The 13,202-nt window shown below is 44.0% G+C and overlaps 1 protein-coding gene across 2 annotated transcripts in view; it reads left to right on the forward strand.

The window, feature by feature from the left end:
• Nucleotides 1–13,202, forward strand: part of ctif.L (CBP80/20-dependent translation initiation factor L homeolog) — a 129,433-nt gene that overhangs the window by 63,675 nt on the left and 52,556 nt on the right. The gene's annotated exons all lie outside the window — the stretch shown is intronic.

Consider the following 13,202-nt stretch of genomic DNA (forward strand, 5'->3'; position numbering starts at 1 on the left):
TGGAGGCCAATTGGAAGGCTGTTAACACGGGTTGAATGTTTTTGCAAAGGGAATGTTTCAGTTTTACTTAGATTTTTTATTTCTTATGTTAAATTTAAAATTTCTTATGTTAAATTTAAAATTAGTTTTGAGATGAAAGAAAACTGAGAGCAAAATTCAATTGCGGGAATCGTTCCTTGCCTGAATAGGCATCATTTGTGTGTATATATATATATATATATATATATATATATATATATATATATATATATATATATATATATATATATATATATATATATATATATATGTAATGTATATGCATATAGGCATTTTTAAACATTATATGGCATTCCTACTGAACCATGTTTCCTGTGCTAATTTTAAGAAAAAAAACTTTACGTTTTGGGTTTCTCCTTTCATGCAATGATTGAACAGTCGGTGAAAATGGCTGCTGTTATTTTATGAAGAACAGATTCCATGTTGAGCTCAGATAGGCCAGAGCCATAATGAAGGCAGCCACCTAGTGCTCACGGACATCTGTTCCGCATTTGCATTGAACTTGATATTCCACAGGGGCTCCAGTTTGATTTACACGTAAATGTGTTCGTCACAGCAAAAAGCGCCGTTTTTTCTTTCCCAAGTTGCCGGGTAGAAATCAGGAAATGGATAGAATTTTTTTGTTGTAGTTGCTGTCCCTAAAATATCACGAAAAAATAAAGTTAATATCTTTAAAATAACAAATGACAGCAATAGCAAAAGCAATTCTGAATATTGATACTAATCTTGCGGTGGGGAGAATGGAAGCTCTGTTATAAAGCCTGAACTCCCAGTAGTAGGGGTAATGCGTTTTAAACATCTATGGCAAATGGATTCAAGCTGTCGGGCTAGACCCTGGTGATGCCAGGCTGATATGGGTTTTATCCAGGGATCAGGTAGGTTTGGGTCACAGAGGTGCCCTACTGTTGCGTGTTTAGATGTCCATATTGCTAGACCTGCTACCTTTTCTCAAAGCCATGGCAAGGCCTTTTTGTGTACCCCTTTCTTGGTTCCAGGGAATTCATCTAACAGTTTGGCTCCTGGAAGAAGTAGAGGTAGGCTTTGTTGGGTGCATGTGTCCTAAGGGCAGTATAAGGTTGGATGTTAGTTTTTTGTTATTACTAATGGACCCCATGGAGAGGCACTAATCTTATGAAAAAATAAAGGTGATGACTTAAAAATAACCAACTTAAAGTGGCCATACACAGGCAGATTTTAGATGCTGATTCAGGTCCTTTAGACCAATTCAATTATCTGCCTGTGTATGGGGTGTTCCGACGGGCCTCCCCGACCGATCGGCCAGATATTGATCAGGCTGGTTTGATTTTCCCCTGCGGTCAAGGACTGCATCAGCTCGTCCCATTGGAGCCTATTCCATTCATTGTAATCCGATCATTTGGTCCTAGAGATGAACGATCAGATTAGCCTGATATCACCCTGCCTTTGGTTGGCATATCAGGGAAATATCCGCTCGTTTGGTGACTTGCCAAATGAGTGGATCTTATAGGGTATGGCCACCTTTAAGCAATATCAGAAGCAATTGAGAATGTTGATGTCAATGGGTACAATGTGGTGGGCAATCAAAGGCTGAAGTCCTTTCTTTTTCTTTGCTTAGATGACTGTTGACATGAGATCTCATTGGCCAAAAGCATTGACTAACCTGGTGGACCATGTTTCTTCTAAACCATTTTTTTTTACCTTGAAGTGTCAAAAGTTGGCCAAAGTTATCTCTTTAGAACTGACTGGTAATTCGTATGTTCTAGAGGGTCATTGATGTTAACAGACAGGTCATCGGCAATCATGTCCTGCAGACCTATTTCCGTCCCTCTAGTGCAGTGATCTCCAACCTGTGGCTCGTGAGGAACATGTTGCTCACCAGGCCCTTTGATGTTGCTCCAAGTGGCCTCAAAGCAGGTGCTTCTTTTTAGATTTCTGACTTGGAGGCAAGCTTTGGTTGCATGAAAGCTAGATGTACTGCCAAACAGAGTCTCCTGTAGGCTGCCAGTCCACATAGGGGTTAAAAATAGCCATATCACAGCCCTTATTGGGGACTTATTATGGACTTATTTCATGCTTGTTGCTCCCTAACTTTCTGTTTTTATATTAAAATGTGGCTCACAGGTAAAAAACGTTTGGAGACCCCTGCTCTAGAAAAATCATGTACAGCCATAACAAACTGATTTAGGTTCACAATCCAAAGTCATTTCACCTGGTGACCATTCTAGTGAGGAGGAGCTCCGCTGACTCTGGCTTGTGTCCCCAAGGCAATTTGTTATGGATGTACAGAGTGATTGTTATAGTAGGGAGGAGCTCCGCTGACTCTGGCTTGTGTCCCCAAGGCAGGCCCGGACTGGCAATCTGTGGGTTGCTATAAGGTGCCATAGCAAGTCAGTATTTAGTGGGCTGGTGGGGGCTGTTGGGCCTCTGTGTGGGCTGATTGGGCCTCTGTGTATGTGAAATGCCAGGGCCTATTTAAATTCTCAGTCCGGACCTGCCCCAAGGCAATTTGTTATGGATGTACAGAGTGATTATTATAGTAGGGAGGAGCTGAACTGACTCTGGTTTGCAGCCTCAAGACCTATACAGATCTATAGCTGTACATAGTGACTCTTCTAGTGGGGTGATCATACCAAGGAAACCACCTAGAATGTGACTTTTAAGCCCTGAGGACTTTACCACCCAGATTTCATCTGGCTCCTTGAGGTGGCCATACACGTAGAGATCCACTCATTTGGCAACAAATGAGCAGATCTCCCCGATTTGCCCACATTGAGGTGGGCGATATCGGGCTGATCGATCGTGGGTTCTAGGTGCCCATAATGCAGCCAATATGGCAGTGGGATCACGGGACCGCATCAACAAACTGATGTGATCCGACTGGATTTTTAAACCCTGCCCAAATGTCATCCGGCCAGCTTTCGGACAGATATCGATCGGGGAAGCCCATCGGAAGGCTACACACACACACTGGCCAATAAGCTGCTGACTCGGTCTGTCGGCAGCTTTTATAGGCCCCTGTATGGCAAGCTTTATTTTCATTTATTTTCAGTTCCCAATGGCCAAGCACAATGCTAATCAGTGTGCAAAGCATAATATTCATGACCCAAAGAATAAGGCAGGAAAAACTTTAGTGTGAAGGTGCCAACTTATTCTACACTTAGGGACATTGGTAGATGGAGATAGTAGGATCAAGAAACTGCTAGTAATAGTAAGCATAGGTGTATGAGTAGGGACAAGAAGGGAGACCCCTGTCCTAAAGCCCCATAGCCCTTTAGGTTTCCTCCTATGTCTCTTATAATACAGAGCTGCTGTAGTCCAAGCATAAACACATAAACAAGGGTTCATCCTTTAAGGTCCCCTAATCCTTTATTTACTATACTATAAGTTAGAGCCATGTTGCAGTACTCGTATATGATTGGATCTCATGTCTGGCCACATTATCAATAGACTGAGCAGGTAGCAGCTTGTGCTCCATCTGCATTGCAGTCTCATAATACAGCTGTTCCTAGTGCTTGGGGGCCATTGCTCTTTCCTTTCAATGGAGGGGTGGTTGGTCCTAAATAGTGTAAAAATTGGCCTGTGAATGAAAATAAAATCTATTTATTAACATTACTGAATCATTAAGAATTGTCAGTTGCTGCTGCAGCAATTTATTGGATGGGCGTCAGAAGCGCAGAAAAGGTGCCAAGCTGCTGTGCGTCGTCAATCAATAGAAGAAGCCATAATGACAAAAATTATATCGCCGTCGCAATGCAACCGAAAACAGTTTGGGGTTTGTTTGTTTTGCTGCTGCTGCCAATCAGAACACCCGATCTATCAAGCATGTTGTTGCAATGAGCAGAATGCCACCCAGCTTTCTATAAAAACACCAGCACTATTTGATCACCGTTCCAAGAGCCGGGGGAACAAGCTCCGAGCGCCATCACCGCCTACGCGCTGCACTTTTAAACCGTTTCTCCGAGAAGAAAAAATAACTTTCTCCACGGCAAATATTAACTTTTCCACCCTTTGATAAAATAAAACGTATCCGTCCCACAAGGTCTCATTTGCACGCTGGTAAAATAAAACTCTTGGAAACGTATACGCGAGCTTGGCTCGCTCACTTTGTGGATTCGGCAGTTCTGAAGTGTGCGGTGGGCAAGAATGGAACCTGTGCAGGGTCGGCTCGCTGTTATGAAAGCCTCAAGAAGGGGTGATGGGTTTCCAACATGTTTGGCAAGTGGATTCTAGCTGTCGGGCTGGACCCTAATGGTGCCAGGCTGATATAGGGTTACCCACGGATTAGGGTCACAGAGGTGCCCTCCTGTCATGGGTTTAGATGTCCATATTGCTAGCCTAGACCTGCTACCATTTCTCATAGTAATGGCTGGGTCTTTTTCCTGCACTCTGCCCTCGGTGCCAGGGACCCTCTTTGATATCAGCTTGCAGTTGGTTTTTTTCAGGAAGAAGTAGAGGTAGGCTTGGGTTGCTGCATGTGTCCTAAGGCTAAGGCCACACTAGGCGATAGCGCCGCGATTTGACTCGCGGCGACTTTTCGTTGCGACTTTTCAGCCGCAATCGCTGGGGAAACTTTTGCGCTGGCGTCTATGGGGAATCGCGACAAATCGCCAGCGTAAAAACACACGCGGCGATCTTTTCTCTACTGTCGCTCGAAATTGCCTCGCTAGGCGATTTCGAGCGACAATAGAAAAAAGATCGCCACGTGTGTTTTTACGCTGGCGATTCCCCATAGACGCCAGCGCAAAAGTTTCCCCAGCGATTGCGGCTTAAAAGTCGCGGCGAAAAGTCGCCGCGAGTCAAATCGCGGCGCTATCGCCTAGTGTGGCCTTAGCCTAAAGGCAGTTTAAGGTTGGATTTGAGTTTTTTGTTATTACTACTGGGGCCCATGGAAAGGCCTACAACAAGATATGTGCCTGACCTGGACAAGAATTAGAGGACTTGGTGTTACTTTTTTTTTTTTTTTTAAATACATATACTTTTTCCTGCTGCAGATAACCCCAAATTTGTGACCAGTGCACTTAAAGGAAAAGTAAAGCTTAACTAAAGAAGTAGCTAGAAATGTTGTACATTATGTTTTGTGCTTCTGTGCCAGCCCAAGGCAACCACAGCCCTTTAGCAGTAAAGATCTGTGTCTCCAAAGATGCCCCAGTAGCTCCCCATCTTCTTTTCTGCTTATTCACTGCACATGCTCTGTGCTGCTGTCACTTACTGACCTTAGGGACCCACTCACAATATACAGTACACATAGAATAGAAATGTCACAATATAAGGCTGATTAGTAATTAATACACATAATTACTACATGGCAGCACAGAAACCAGTGCAATTAGCATCAGAATTTAATAATCAGCAAACCTGTAGCATCATCTTATATTACAGCCAGGGAAGCTCATTTTCTGCTGGATAATTAGTGACGAGCCCTAAGCTTAGCTTCTCAACAGCCAATCACAGCCCACTGAGCATGTGAGTGTCACAGACACTTTCCAAGATTGTGACCCCCTGTGACAAGTTTGAAGTCCTGGATCATTGCTGCTATTGACAAGCTCAAACTTTAGCCTCGTGCAACCAACTGTTTCTCCTGCCTTTTTGGGTCTGTAAGAATAAGTTGTCTGTAGCAGGAGCCCTCAGTAGGACAAATAGACCTAAGGGCTTATTAATAAAGGCAAGTGCAATTTTTTTTTATTTTACACACAATGCAGAGTTTTCTTTAACCACGATTCCAGCGCCATTGTGGCTGAGCACATCGTTACATTTGCCGCAATCACGCCCAGTACGTAAAATGGAACAATTGAGGGTCTGCGTTTTTTAAAGAATCTGAACCAATTGTCTCTAAAATGTGACAATTGCTGAATTTCGCTCAGGTTTGCATCAGATTCACTGGTCGCAAGTCTTTGGTGCCTATTGGCGCTGCTCATGGGGAGCACCATGGAATTACTATCAGTTAAAGAGGGGGTAGTTCCAGGGTTACTCTGCCTTAAAAGGAACACTCAGGCTCGGAAATGTGGAAAGGCCACAAAAACCCGGGCCTAGGGCGGCTGAATTTTAGGGGCGGCAGAATTTTAGGGGCGGCAGAATTTTAGGGGCGGAATGCTACCCAGCTGCATCACAGTAGGTTCTGAAGCACGGGGGCATGCAGGAGATTTTCTTGTTCTTTAAATCTCCCACGTGCCAATCCCCCTGGTCCAGACCCGATACTTGTTCATGCATGTGGGCATATATGGGGGTGAACAGAAAGGGGGGCAACGAGTGATCCCAGCCTATGTATAAATCCGGCCCTGGACGCAATTCCGTGTGATTCAGAAGAGTGAAGATGGACATAGAGCGCCAGATGCAGCTGTAGGGAGGTGCAAGAACCTTCTTAGTATGCAAGGGAATGGCGTCAATACTCCAAACCAAAAACATGACCAATCTTTGCAGAATGACTCCCAACAATAGACCAGTGACCCAGGTGCTCCTGCCCCAGGCCCTGGGCTCAGGGGAGCGGATAATCCGAAAGCAAACAAACAGGTGTTGTTAGACCGCATATAGATCAGACCAAAAATTGATAGATAAAAATGGATAACCTTTATTTATACAAACATCTCGCGCCTAACGCGTTTCGTGTCAGTCATAGGCTTGGACACGTACAAAAATGGGTCACCATTTAAAGGCCTAAACACCAATCAGAAAAAAGGGGTAGGGAAGAACATACTAGGTCTATTCACATTTTAAAGGGATCAAGTACCCTTTTACAACATAATGGCGTCAATACCCCCATTTTTGGGCTATGCGCAGTTGCAGCTGTGATCGTAAAGAGTCCTCTAATGAAACACTGAGAGTTTTGTTGCCCATTGCCCTTGAATGTAAATAAAACGTATTCAGGATAGTGTCCTGTTAACGTCCCTATACACAGACATATAAGCATTACCTTCATTCTGTCCATTGATGGAGATGTTGCAGTTGTAGGCTGTAACCGTAGCCAAGGGAAGCAGTATGGCAGCTCCCGCTGATGTGCATACATGTGGCACCCAGAGTAGGAATATCCCAAGCCTTAGAAGAAACAGGGTCCGCATTGTATTTAACCCTTAATGTGCTGAATGTCAGTGGATAGCCCGTGCCAGGCCAAATATAGAGAGTGGTGTGTTTGTGTAATTCGGCTTCGGGAACGTCGCATCAACAGGTTTTGTTGTGGCTGAATATTATACATTATTTTTCTGAATCTCCGGTCCTGACCTCGAATACAGATAATAACTGGTAACTGCAGCGCAGAATTCTGCAACAGCACCAATAATATTTATCCTTTTCTCTCCGGCTCTGTATACAGCATTTATTTTACATGCAGATTAGGCTTCTCTGTGCTCTGCCGTTGTTCCCAAAATGAATGATAACGAACGTGTTTTTTTCGATCTATTTCACAAATAGATTGTTAGCTCTCTGGGGGCAGGGAGCTCCTTCCTCCTTTTTCTCTTAATCTTTGTAACAGCGTTTGTTGCCCCTGTCAGTACTGTTAAAGGGGTGTCTAGTGTTTTCGCTCTAGTGGTGTAGGCAATGTTCAGTAATATACAGAGACTTCTTTAAAGTTCGTCTAAAAAGAGTTGTTCTAGTTCTTCATTGGAGCTCCTCACAAGTATCTTGAGTGATGGGTGTGGCCTAATAGTCCTTCCTCAAAAGAACAGTGGGATGTGAGTAACCAATCACAGCTCTGCCTTTGCAATTCCCTGCTTCCTTCATCAAACTGCTGGCGGCCCACTAGAGGACTATATAAAAGGGGACTGATTACATGGAACGGTACCGCTGTCTCTCTCCCGAATAGTCTGGGGAAGCAGCCAGCAGAAGTCAAACGGCTGGATGGTAATAGTAAGATTTTGGGGCAAATTTGTCTTTTAAATGCACATTCCTTCTATTTTTAAAGATTTATTTATGTGAAGTTATTGTTCTTAATCTACAGGTCCGGTGGGTTTCAGCTCTCAAAAGCCTGTTTACTCTGGTCCAGGCGGGTTGAGGGTCCAGATAGGGCTGCCATTCATAACCATGGGCCCCCATACTGATAAGTAAACTGCACAATCCTTCTAGGGGGCCCCAATTATTAAACATAGTTAAATTGGGTTAAAAAAAGACCAAAGTCCATCAAGTTCAACCCCTCAAATGAAACCCAGCATCCACACATCCCTCCATACACTCACATAAATGATATATACCCATATCTATACTAATTATTTTAGAGTTTAGTATCACAATAGCCTTTGATATTATGTCTGTCCAAGAAATCATCCAAGTCCCTCTTATTGTCATTAACTGAATCAGCATCACAACTTCACCCAGCAGGGGAGAGGCCCCACCTCTGATGTTACACATTGAGGAGCAGGAGCTAAGAAGATCCAGAAGAACTCTAATTTGGACCAGGTGGTACAGGGGTATTGCAGTTAGGGCCCCTCATGGCAGAAGGATAAGCTCCTTGTATGACTGGTCATACCCTGATTCACCCTGGCCACCCACCAGTTCTGTTCAGCCACAATCTAACCAAACACCATCTACTCCCCACCAAGCCCCACCCATTTCACTTTTCCATCTAGGACCCCCTTCTGCCATGAGGGCCCTAACTGCAATACCCCAGGTCCAAATTAGAGTTCTTATGGACCTTCTTAGCTCCTGCAACCTTCTTTGTGACATCAGCGATAGGGTCTCTCCCCCCTTTGTGATGTCACCAGTGGGTTTGTTTTCTAGATATGACAAATTCTGTTTGCTACACCACTAACTAACACATGATGCTCAGCATAACCAGTGAGGCCTGGTGTAACCAACTGGTCCTGCATTTGGCGGACTGAGAGCTCTAAGAAAACATTCACTACAGGGACTAAAAACCATACAGTGAACACAAGCTGAAGGGCCACAGATTGTACATGGTCCCCCCTCCCTTTTCTGAAGATTGCCCTGACCCCCTGTATATTGTCATATTAATCTCTGGATACAGCAATGATAATCCAGATGACCGCTCTCATCCTTGAAACCGTTGCTTCTATCTTTAGAGCCCCCTATTTCCAGCCCCTCATACCTTTCTATTAATGAGCAGCTTGAGTGCCGCCTCTAATAGCCACCCAGGGCCCTCAGTTATTCTTAGTAAATGGGAAAGTGTTTTACGACTGATGCTGATATGTAATTATAATGCTGAGACATTCCTGAAAAGCTGTGGAAATAAGATGCAAATGTCAATAATGTAAGAGGGCAAAAATACACTTTATCTTAGAAACAAATGAACGGGATTCGCTTTTCCCTGAGTTCCGGTAAGGTAAGAAATTGAACATCATGGAGCGGCATTGTCTCCAGGTACTTCCCATAGTAAAGTGCTGGGGGTCCATGCTAACATTAGTAAAGTAAAAAGCAAGCCAAAGTGCAGGGCAGGGTACAGAGTGTAAAGAAATGGGGTGCATTCCAACATGTTTTTTGCACTTTGTACCCTTTTAAAAACGGCAGCAAGATGCATGAATACAGTGCTGCCTGATTGCTGCTGAGCTGTATTCATGAACACAGCTGGAGCTATGTAAGCCCCCGTACCCTACTTTGCACAAGTTCGGGAGCCCCAGTCGGCACAGATTGCAATGGAACTCTGTACTTACCAGCTGTCCTTTGGCATCTGCCTTGCACCCACCAGATATTTCAGGGCATTTCAATGGTGGGACTAAGTCGAGATCTGGGTGAAAATTACCAACAGTGTATAAATCAGGGTGACTTCTGAAAAATGTGGGGCAGTTGACTTGTCTGTAGCACTGAGGTAACTATAAATTACCCTGCGTTTTTAAAAAAGAACAGCCAGGCGTAAATACGCCACTGAAACCACATGCGACCGTCAACATTCATTTTTCAGCACGTAGGATTCTTTTCCCAACATGCACTTCTCATTGTTCTCATTGAGAATTTGGACTCCATATTTAAAATACGCTGCGTATTTACGCAAAGTGTGGTTTCAAACGTGCATATCCCATAGAGTCTATTGATCTGGTAGTTTCCTGACGTATTGGCGTTTCTGCTAAAAAACGCCAATACTGGTGTCCTGTGGCGGATTTCAGCTTGCAAGCGCCCTGTGTGAATTGCCATAGTGCGTTTTCCATTAGTTTCAGTGGTAGTGCAGTTTATGCGTGTTTATGCCTGGCTGTTCTTTTTTAAAAACGCAACGTAAAAACGCTGCAAAAACGCCACGTCTGGCCGTGCCCTAAGCCTATAGCCAATCAGATCCTTAGAATGTTTATATACTATTGAACCATGAACCATGTAGGATTTTCTTTGTGTTCTCCTGTGGAAATGGAAACATGAAGAAAACATTTGTATTATTGGAGGGGGGTGAAGCTCTTAGTGTCCTTCTGTGCGAGTGTCGATCTCCCAGCTATTACTTGGAAATGCTCAGAACACTGTGTTCTAACAAACAATCATTCTGGGTGCAGACACTGAGCTCTGGGAATAGCTGGGGAGATGAGAAAGTCAAGTGTTCCACTCGCACCTCATGTTGTGACTTCCACTCGCACCGCATGTTGTGACTTCCACACACTTCATTGTATAACTCACACACTTTGTTTGTTCTATTATTGATGTTTATGGATTAGGTCTGATTCAGTAAAGGAGCACAAATGGCACATCTAACCAATAGGCACATGCACAGTGCAGTTAGTGGGAGAAGGGGCAGACAAGGGGCGGAAGGGGCCAGAGCTAGGGGTAGCCAGCAGGCCTGAACCCTGGGTGCATTTGGTGGGGAGCAAGCAGTTGGAGGCAAGTGGTGAGGTAGTAGGGTGTGTTTGTATGACCTGAGCAGCAGGGGGGGTTGAGTGAATAGGTTAAGGGGGCAAGAAGACAGGGTACTGGGACCAGTAGTATTGCCTTGGGCAGCTCTTGGGCGTGTTTAGGGTACTGAAGAATGTTAATCTGGTGCTGGATACAGGTGTACACATGTCCATTAACATGGTTCTGGTGTGCAAGGGCAAGGTCAGTACAAATAGGGATCCCTGGACTTATGCAAGTGATAGAGGGCTCCTTTTTGCCACACACACTGAACCCTGTGCCTGAAGCACCTAAGAAGGCTCAGATGGCAGATTTGTGCAAGTAGATGCGAACATAATTGTTACTGGCTTTTTGATGGGTGCAGGTTTGAACTTCAGCCTGCCATCATTGACCGGGTGCCTTCTTTTCAAAGTTTGGCCCCTGATTAAAGAGCAGAGGAAGTAAAAAGTGAAAGGGGCAGATAATGGGAATGGAAGGAACAGTCGGGGAAACGATGGACAATGTTAAAAAGGGAGCAGGACAAGTAGAAAAAAGCAGGTTTGAGAGAAACACGAGAAGAAGAAAGAAAAAGACACTAGAGAAGGAGAAGAATAGAGTCTGAAGGCAAAGTATAGAGAAGAGAAAAAAGTAGTGAAGAAAGCCTACCTACTCTATACTGTATATTTGTTCTGAAGGCACCACAGTATTTCTCTAAGCTTTAAATAGAGACTGAGGGGAACCACTGAAAATTGGGTGAAATTGTATAAATCTCCTTTACATTGGTCATTTTTCCAACTAAGTGCCAGATTAGATGGACCTCTGCTTTGCCGATGTTGGACAGGGCTGCCCTAGAGTGTCTTCTGGGGCCCCCAGTCAACCAGTTCAGCTCCTTCTTTTGGAAATAAAGCTGTGCTAGAGTTTTGTACGGTAAATGATACTTTTTAACCTTCTAATTTCCACCATATGTTGGTTCAGTAGAACGTATTGTTCACCCTGCTGCATTCCATTGATATTCATCATTCTCAAAAGACCTGCACTTGCCATGCAAAGTTTAAAGGGATAGGGCTTAAAGAACATCCCCAAGACCTTCATCCCCTGGGGCGTGACAAATTTTCTTTTCCAAACGCCCAGCGGTACAGCCGCCCCATCTTCTTGGCCTGGCTCACTGCTTCAGACTGACTTTAATTTTTGCTGCTGCTGGTACTTTAATACTGCAAATTTGGTCAATAAATCATACGGAGGAGGCTTTCTTCTTCCATGTTAAGCCATATCTGCAATATATATTATGTTATATCAGTGGCACAGAGAGGCACCGTAGCTAAGCCCCCCACGGAGACACATGAAGCCTCCAGCAGCTGGCGTTCCCTTCTTCTTCCCATCAACTCGCAGTGAGTTATTGCAGCAGGAAAGCCATAGAAGCAACAGGGCTGTATCTGTTACAGACTGAACTTAGGGGAGACTGACAAGAAAAGGTGTTTTCATTTTGTCTCAAATGGATTCATCTGAAAACCCGAGTGAGTCATCTTCCACATGGTGTCAGGAGGTCTTGGTCTCTGCTGGATACAAGGTACCCTCTCAATTTCACGCTCCGCTCTCACTGAAACACTTTAATTTGGAAAGTCTGTGGCAGTGGAACTCTTGTTTTTTCTGTAGGAGAAGCACATTTTTATTTTCTTCTCTAGCTACCCTATCCCCACCACCCCTGTGTTTAAAAGTGTATCCTTTTGTGTTTTTTCCTTGGGAGGGTTGAGAACTTACTCAAGGTCAATATAATATAAGTAATTCAAAAAACAACTGGACTAATTATTGAAGACGTTTTAATACTCATCCAAGCAGCTTCTTCAGATGAGTAGTGAAACGTCTTCAATAATTACTCAGCAAGTCCAGTTTTTTTTAATTACTTATATTAGATATACCATGACCTGGATGAATGAAAATCTTCATAGTCACTCAAGGTCAATGTTTTCCCAAACTGTTGGGTTAGCCCTTAATGAGGCATCAGAATCCTGGATAGAGAAGCCCAATTAGGGATAGATTCTGTGTGTCATTCCTATTTCCTCTCCTAGATATCCCTAGTCCATCTTAGAGGTTAAGTCAAGCAAGAGTGGCGTGAAAGTGTCTTTATTGTTATAGATATTTGTGAAACTATGGCTGATCCAGCAATGTTTTTTATATGTCTGCAACCTTGTTATGGGCTAAAGGCCTTGTCCAAATGACAGGCCTCGAGGGTGGTTTTTGACCTGAACAGGTGACCACCACTGCTAAAGGATGATGTTCTAGCAACCAATTCCCTATGAAACCTTCAGGGAGAATGATGGGTATGTGGGCAGTTTTTGTGATGTGGTCTAATGGTGTGTAGCCTTTTACCATGAGCAGAGCCTGTACAGGTAAGTTATTGCATTTGGAAAATGCAATAAGAAGGGATCCTGGGCTCCCTATCCAAAAAAAATGCCAACCTG

This window comes from Xenopus laevis, chromosome 1L (genome assembly GCF_017654675.1).
Source record: "Xenopus laevis strain J_2021 chromosome 1L, Xenopus_laevis_v10.1, whole genome shotgun sequence".
Classification (NCBI taxonomy): Eukaryota; Metazoa; Chordata; class Amphibia; order Anura; family Pipidae; genus Xenopus; species Xenopus laevis.